This window comes from Micromys minutus (assembly GCF_963924665.1).
Source record: "Micromys minutus genome assembly, chromosome: 1".
In the NCBI taxonomy this organism is placed as follows: Eukaryota; Metazoa; Chordata; class Mammalia; order Rodentia; family Muridae; genus Micromys; species Micromys minutus.
Window position 1 is genome coordinate 217,046,766 of NC_137969.1, and position 8,259 is coordinate 217,055,024.

The window sequence follows — 8,259 nt, forward strand, 5'->3', positions numbered from 1 at the left end:
TGTGGTGACCCCATGCATAAAATCATTTGGTTGCTACTTCTCTTGCTAAGGCTCCTGTGACTATGCTACTGTTATGAATCATAATGTAAATATCTGATATGCAAAATGTAACCCCAGTGGGGATTGTGCCCTGTGGGCTGAGAACCGCTGCTTAAGAAACTGTGCTGACCCCCAAAACTGAACAAGGAGTAGTGTGTAAAGCTATGCCTATGACTAGCAACACTACCAGCTTACAGCAACATCTTCACAGGGGCGACAGTGATGGTGAGAACACAGAGCCTCAGAGAAGATGGAAATATAGTTCTTTCTCTAGTCTGCCCAAGGAGCTAAGTGGGTGGCTCTGCTCCAGAGCTCTATTGCTTTGATTTTTCTCTTGCACCCTGTGTAAGCGTTGTTCTTTACCTCAGGACTGATGTATACCTGACACTGGTGCCAGACCTTGTTCTAGATTTTGGGAACAGGGAGTGAGACAGTAGAAAGCAGCCAGTTTCTTGAACAAAGACATCTTCCACAAATTCCATGTGGCGTGTAGTGTGCAGGTGAGGACAAAGACCTGGGAAACATCATTTTAAGACTGGATAGGGCTCAGCCGTTAAAGGCACTGCCTGCTCTTCCAGAGGTCCTGAGTTCAATTCCCAGCAACCACATGGTGGCTCACAACCATCTGTAATGGAATCTGATGCCCTCTTCTGGTGTGTCTGAAGACCGCTACAGTATACTTATATATAATAAATAAATCTTAAAAAAAAAAAAAAAAAAAAGGCAGGATAAGACAGTGCTCTGAATGCCATTCCTGACTAAAGGACAATGAATACTGAGATTCAATTAACATTCGCTCCTGTAGTAGTGAAGGACCATAAGCTTCAGTACACATACACAGAGCTGGGTAATACAGTCATAGAGAAGGGTGTGTGTGTGTGTGTGTGTGTGTGTGTGTGTGTGTGTGTGTGTGTGAATGTGTGTGCCTATGTCTATGTGTGTCTTTGTATCTGTGTGTCTGTCTGTGTGTATGTGTGTCTGTCTGTCTGTGTGTCTTTGTCTGTGTGTGTGTGTGCATGTGTGTATGTGTGTGTGTGAATGTGTGTGCCTATGTCTGTGTGTGTGTCTTTGTGTCTGTGTGTCTGTCTGTGTGTATGTGTGTCTGTCTGTGTGTGTGTCTTTGTCCGTGTGTGTGTGTGTGTGTGTGTGTGTGTGTGTGTGTGTGTGTGTGTCTGTGTCTGTGTGAAGTCTAGAAGAAGACATATGGGATTTGAAGTTTGACAAAACTATATTCAAATCCAGTCTGTCACTAGCTAAGTATATAATCTGCAGCTAATTTTTCTCTCTGAACTTCAGGCTTCCTCTTCTGTAAAACTGGTACTAAATGAGTCTTCCCTGAGGATGGGAAGAGGCAAGGAGCAAACAGGAGATTGCTCCTTGCAATGCCTGGTTCCCTTAGAAACCAACTGAATACATCTCCCATCTTCTCCCCTTCCTGAAGGAGGCCCTGGAGGTGTGCTGGGGGAGGGGCACTCACTATTGAAAAAGACCAGTGCAGAAAGCTTTCTGAGGTCAGATTACCACTTATTCCTTTCCTGAAAGGCAGATCTTGGGTTACCATTTTACTGTAAACATCTTTAAAACACCACAGGCAGATAGATTAAGGAAATTTGCAGTTCTCAGAAGGACCCAAGGTGTTCCCAGGACCATTTGGATTTCAGAACTTGGTGCAGTCTTTCCTGGGAAGGGGTTCCTTCTCCATGTAGATTCTTAGAAGATATTCTGACTGTGATACTTTATTCCCCACAATTCATCTTTTTGTATGTATTTTTCTGTCGCTTTGGTGTCTGAAGAATGTTTTGGTTGAGTATCACCACAGGAATAGGGTTGGAGTTTTCCATTAAGAAAATCAGAGCTTTCAGCTCCTCTTCTCCCTTCTCTAGAGGATGCTAAATTCCTAACTGCTGAGGCCTGCAGGGGCAGGCATGACTCCAAAGTGCAATCTCACTGTCAGCTGTCCCTGTCTTACCTTAGGTGGGAGCAAGGAGAACCTTCAGAGGAGTGGGCAAAGGGCAAGCTTGCTGTCAGCTCTCAGTGAGGCAGACTGGGGAAAGGAGAGCCTTTAGACGAGTGTGTTCGGTAGATTGCTGGGCTTAGAAACACCACTAGACGAACACAAGTCAACCAATAATCATGTGTTTCTATTTAAGAATGTATGCAAATATTGAGAACAAAAATGTATTTTTCAATGTCTCAACTACAAAGAAACAGACAAAATGAATGTTTGACTCATCAAGAAGTAGCTAACCTGGGCTGAGGTCAGTCAGTCGGCTCCTTGTGAAAACATGAGGACCTAAAAAGCATGAGGACCTAGCACTGACTTCAAAAGCCAGCTGTGGCTGCCAGTAAGCCCAGGAAGTGGAGTCAGGAGACTCTGTGGGGCTTCTTAGAGAACCCGTCTTGCTGAATAGAAGAACTCAGCTCACTGAGAAATACTGTCTCAAAAACTAAGCTGGAGAAGTGAATGAGAAAGACATCCAACAACAACCTTTAGCCTCTTCATACTTGTACATGCATGCACACCTACACATACACACACACACATACACACACATCAGATACATACTTGCTACATCACACACATACATACACACACATACCATATCACACACATACACACACATCAGATACATACTTACACACTACATCACACACATATATGCACACATACCACATCACACACATACACACACATAAGACACATACTTACACACTACATCACACACATATATACACACATACCACATCACACACATACACACACATCAGACACATACTTACACACTGCATTACACATATACCACATCACACACATACACACACATCAGACACATACTTACATACTACATCACACACATATATACACACATACCACATCACACACATACACACACAAGACACATACTTGCATATTACATCACACACATATATACACACATACCATATCACACACATACATACACATCAGACACATACTTATACACTGCATCACACATATATACACTCATACCACATCACACACATACACACACATATACACCAATACACACACATACCACATCACACACACATACACACCATATCACATATACCTACACAGACATATAGACCACATCTCACACATACACATGTACATACATACCACACCATACAAATACATACACACAAATATACTCCACATTATACACACATATAACACTTTCCCTCTCTCTCTCAACACACATACACATACACACACACACACACACAGAGACACACACAGAAATAGAATTAGCTGAGTATTTCATTCTACATGATAGAGCACAGTTTAGTCATTAAAAACAAGATTGCAGCCAGATGTGTCCATGCACACTTGTAAGCTCAGCACTTGGTAGACAAAAACAGGAGCAACTCAAATTCAAGGCCAGCCTGAGCTACATAGCAAGATTCAATATTTCAAAAAATGCCATCTAAAAACATTTTTTAAAAAGTAAAGTTGTAGAAATACATGTTAACACATTAACATACTAACAATCTATATGTGTAAAACATAAAAGCATGAAATTATATATGGGCCAATCTTATTTTTAAGTAAAAATGAAATTACATGTTTATTTTTTGTGTACTATGAATGTGGAAACAAAAATATGTAAAAGAGAAAAATGCAAACAAAAGGTGGGCATGGTGAAAAATGCCTGTGTTCTCCAGACTGGGAAGGTTGACACAGGAAGATAGCTTCAAGTTCAAGACCAACCTTGCCTGTGGCATTCAGGGCTACATAGCAAGACTGTTTCACAATTGCAAAAGATACTATTAGAATTGGGTTTGTTTTCTTTTTCTGGAATATAGTTTCCATCTTCAATCATTAATAGGTATTACTTGCATAAAATTCAGTTATCTGGAGAGCAGCGTCTGATCGTCACAGTAGGCTTGGCGGGATAAAAGGAAGCACAGCAGTGTGCACAGAGACACAACGGACCAGAGACAGGAGAGAGAGACTGAGCTGCTGTCCCTGTGCAGCACACCTCTGTGCAAGCCGCATCCTTGCTGTGCAACTCTTACGTGTGGAAAAGCACAGTGTCTTTCTGCACTTCAAGATGGCGTCATTAAGGTTGGGTGCATAGCTTCGACATGCTCTGGGTCACAAGAAAATCTCAGATAGTGCTGGCACTCTGGGTTTCCACCGGCGATGTGAGCAATGGGTTTGTCGGAGTATTTATTTAGCATTTCTACTTATTTTGCTATCATTAGATTATGTTCTGGAAATTTTTCCATGCATCATGGAGAGAGAGGACTCTCTGTGGAAACTTCTAAGTTGGTAATCATTTCCATCAGGGCCAGAATGGCTGTTTTGGTTTTCACGTCTCCGCGAGGGCTGGATAATGGTCCCCTGTCATTCAGTTTTACAGTGCAGGCTTTATGAAAGCAACAGTGTGGTTTCTGGTCACAAGGCGGTGTTATTCATTGAAAAGGAAACTAGGAGCTTGCAGTGGCTCTTTAAGGCAGCTCACTGGCCGCTGAAGAGAAGCTAAGTTCTAAAACACAGAACTATCCCCAGGTTATGCAGACTGGTCTTTGGCTTATATGCTCTCTGTACTGCCTCCTTGATATCCCACAGCTTGCACGCCGATGGACCTTTGCAATGTCGAATGACATGGGGAAACGTTCACCTAGTCACTTAAGATGGTGTGATCGCTACCCATTGTGAACTCAAATCAAGAAATCTGACATGGAGTCTCTGAGGCCATGTAAGCAGCCATGGCGATCAGCGGACACGTGCTTCTGAGGCTGCTCTCTTGTTTAGCTCTGCTCTGGGCCCACTTCTCCATCTGTGGAAAACAGGGAACTGAGGGTTACTGTCAGGTGCCCAATTAGGCTGTATCTTCAATCTCAGTTTAACCAGGGATTAAAGTAGGTGGTCTTTGACTTGACATTGAGTACAAAAAAAGGCCTTAAAAAAAAAAAACCTATGGTACAGAGTCTCCCCAAAAGTCCCTGTCTGACTCCTTTGTATTCTCAGCGCATAATGGTAGCCATGGTAACCAGTCTTTAAGACACAAACACACAAAATCAAGGTCCTCTGCTTATGTGATAGCTTTCAAGTGTCTTTGTTCTACATGTAAGATTTTTCCTTCCTCCCCTTGCAGCGTATTTCACCCCAAAGCCTCAAGGGACTAGTGCTTATCTTGAGGTGGGCACACCAATGTCTACAGGGACAAAAAGATAGGGGCAGGCTAGACACAGGCTGCATTAGGGCCACCTGCCTACTGGGAAAAAAAAAAAAGATGTCTGTGTCCAGTATGGTTCAAGACACTTGGCTTACTACTCTGCATTCTGCTTGTAAAGACAGAGGCCTGGGGTCAGGTCTGACCATCGCCTGGTCACAAATTCACCGGAGCCTCTCTGGGGCAGGGAGGGATGGAGTGTGACTTCCACATCCACACTGAAAGAGAACAAAGAGGATGAGTGGGAGGAGCATCAGACCTCGGGGACAGCAACCTTTAAATATTCTACTTTATTTCATTTATCTCTGTGTAGATACGTACAACAGGTCCGCATCAAGTAAGAGACAGACGTTTGGTCAGTCACATTTCTTCAACATAAAGGGGCACTGTTAAATTCTATCCGAGATTCACTGTAAAGGCTACGACACGATTTTACAGCTTTCCCTGGCGGAGAATGAGTGGATCATGTCCCTGTCCCAGCCGAGGGGGACGGCAGACCACGCCCAGCCCAATCTCCTCGGAACCCTGTACAAGCCATTACATTACAGGACATATTACCTAGACTGGGATACTTGTGTACACATAAACCCTCAGTTGCATGACAAATTAGTCATTCTCGATGCGTTCCTTTAAAAAGGTAGCTCAGTGTTTTTGGCTAGCATATGTGCCCAGAGGAAATATTATGTTAATAACATTGCTGTTAATGTGGTTCCTTTCTCTATGAAGTCAGAATGTTTCATGGTGGATTACATCCACAAATTTTAAAACAGGAATGAATACATGTGAGCTTTTATAACTTACTCTGTCAAAAGAATACTCTTAAGAAGCCCTGAAATAAAACCCTGTTTCATGCCTGAGGGAAAAGTTTAATGGTTAAAAGTTTGAGAAAATTGCTGTGCATAAGGTAATAATTCATTAAACAGATGTGGGAGCATGCATGATATCACTTAGTTAACAAAGATCTTAGCTGCAACCCATTTCAAAATAACCTGGATCAAAACCCATATGATGTGGGAACAAAAAGTATTTTAAAATTAGCTGAACCCGAGCCGTGAGTTTCACTCTATCTATGGCTAAGCTCTCTGATTGGGGAAACCAAGCTCAAGAACTTCCCTGCAGGTTTGAAGTGTTGCCTATGACATGCAGGCCTGCAAAGCTGAAGGCGTGAGTTTAGTTCCATTACCAGTGTCCACATGAGTCCCATGCAAGGTGAGGGATCAAGGATGCCCACTCTGCTCCCTTCACCTGCCATGTTGGAAGAAGCTCAGGAAAATGACAGCAATGGTTAAAGAGGTACAACCGTGGAAATGCTTTTTTAAGTATACTTTAGTCAGTTGGTAAACTAGTACAATGCTATTTCTTACTGCAAATTAAGATGAGCAGACAGCATTGGACACAGCCATAGGCAAGAGGCGGTATATCTTATTGATCACTGTAATGTAGCTAAGAACTGTGCTAATAGAAATGAAGTTGGACTCACACTCCGCCGCCGGCTCCCAGCGCGCTGCTTTCTGCTGCTCTGTCGCCCGGTCCTTCGCCGATCGCAATGGAAGAAGAAATCGCCGCACTCGTCATTGACAATGGCTCCGGCATGTGCAAAGCTGGCTTTGCTGGCAACGACGCCCCCCAGGGCAGTGTTTCCTTCCATTGTCGGGCGCCCCTAACACCAGGGCGTCATGGTGGGCATGGGCCAGAAAGACTTGTACGTGGGTGACGAGGCCCAGAGCAAGAGGGGTATCCTGACCCTGAAGTATCCTATCGAGCACGGCATTGTCACCAACTGGGATGACATGGAGAAGATCTGGCACCACACCTTCTACAATGACCTGCATGTGGCCCCTGAGGAGCACCCAGTGCTTCTGACTGAGGCCCCCTGAACCCCAAAGCTAACAGAGAGAAGATGACGCAGATAATGTTTGAAACCTTCAATACCCCAGCCATGGACGTGGCCATTCAGGCGGTGCTGTCCTTGTACGCATCTGGGCGCACCGCTGGCACTGTCATGGACTCTGGTGACGGGGTCACTCACACAGTGCCCATCTACGAGGGCTACACCCTTTCCCACGCCATCTTGCGTCTGGACCTGGCTGGCCGGGACCTGACAGACTACCTCATGAAGATCCTGACTGAACGGGGCTACAGCTTTACCACCACTGCTGAGAGGAAAATTGTCCGTGTCATAAAAGAGAAGCTGTGCTATGTTGCCCTGGATTTTGAGCAAGAAATGGCTACTGCAGCATCATCTTCCTCCTGGGAGAAGAGTTACGAGCTGCCTCATAGGCAGGTGGTCACCAATCGGCGATGAGCGGTTCCGGTGTCCAGAGGCACCAGCCTTCCTTCCTGGGTATGGAGTCCTGTGGCATCCACGAGACCACTTTCAACTCCATCATGAAGTGTGATGTGGACAACCGCAAAGACCTGTATGCCAGTACAGTGCTGTCTGGTGGTACCACCCTGTATCCAGGCATTGCTGACAGAATGCAGAAGGAGATCACAGCCCTAGCACCCAGCACAATGAAGATTAAGATCATTGCTCCCCCTGAGCGCAAGTACTCAGTCTGGATTGGCGGTTCCATCCTGGCCTCACTGTCCACCTTCCAGCAGATGTGGATCAGCAAGCAGGAGTATGACGAGTCGGGCCCCTCCATTGTCCACCGAAAATGCTTCTAGACGGACTGAGCAGGTGCCAGGCATCTGCTGCATGAGCCGATTCTGAAGTATTGATTTGCCCTGGCAAATGCACACACCTCGTGCTAGCCTCATGAAACTGGAATAAGCCTTTGAAAAGAAATTTGTCCTTGAAGCTTGTATCTGATATCAGCACTGGATCGTAGAACTTGTTGCTGATTTTTGACCTTGTATTCAAGTTAACTGTTCCCTCGGTATATGTTTCATACCCTGTGCATATCTTGATTTAGTCCTTAGTTCCTGTGGCTCGGTCACTTGGTGGCTGGGGGAGCACGCTGTGGAAGAGAAGTCCCCAGCCTGGTGAATCTCTGTGAGCACAGTAGTGATC

General features: G+C 44.8%; 1 pseudogene across 1 annotated transcript; it reads left to right on the plus strand.

Moving 5' to 3' along the window:
• Window positions 1-6,789: 6,789 nt before the first annotated feature.
• Window positions 6,790-8,008, plus strand: LOC308420949 (actin, cytoplasmic 2-like; annotated as a pseudogene). The gene has a single exon. The product of its transcript is annotated as an actin, cytoplasmic 2-like (transcript).
• The last annotated feature ends 251 nt before the right edge of the window (window positions 8,009-8,259 follow it).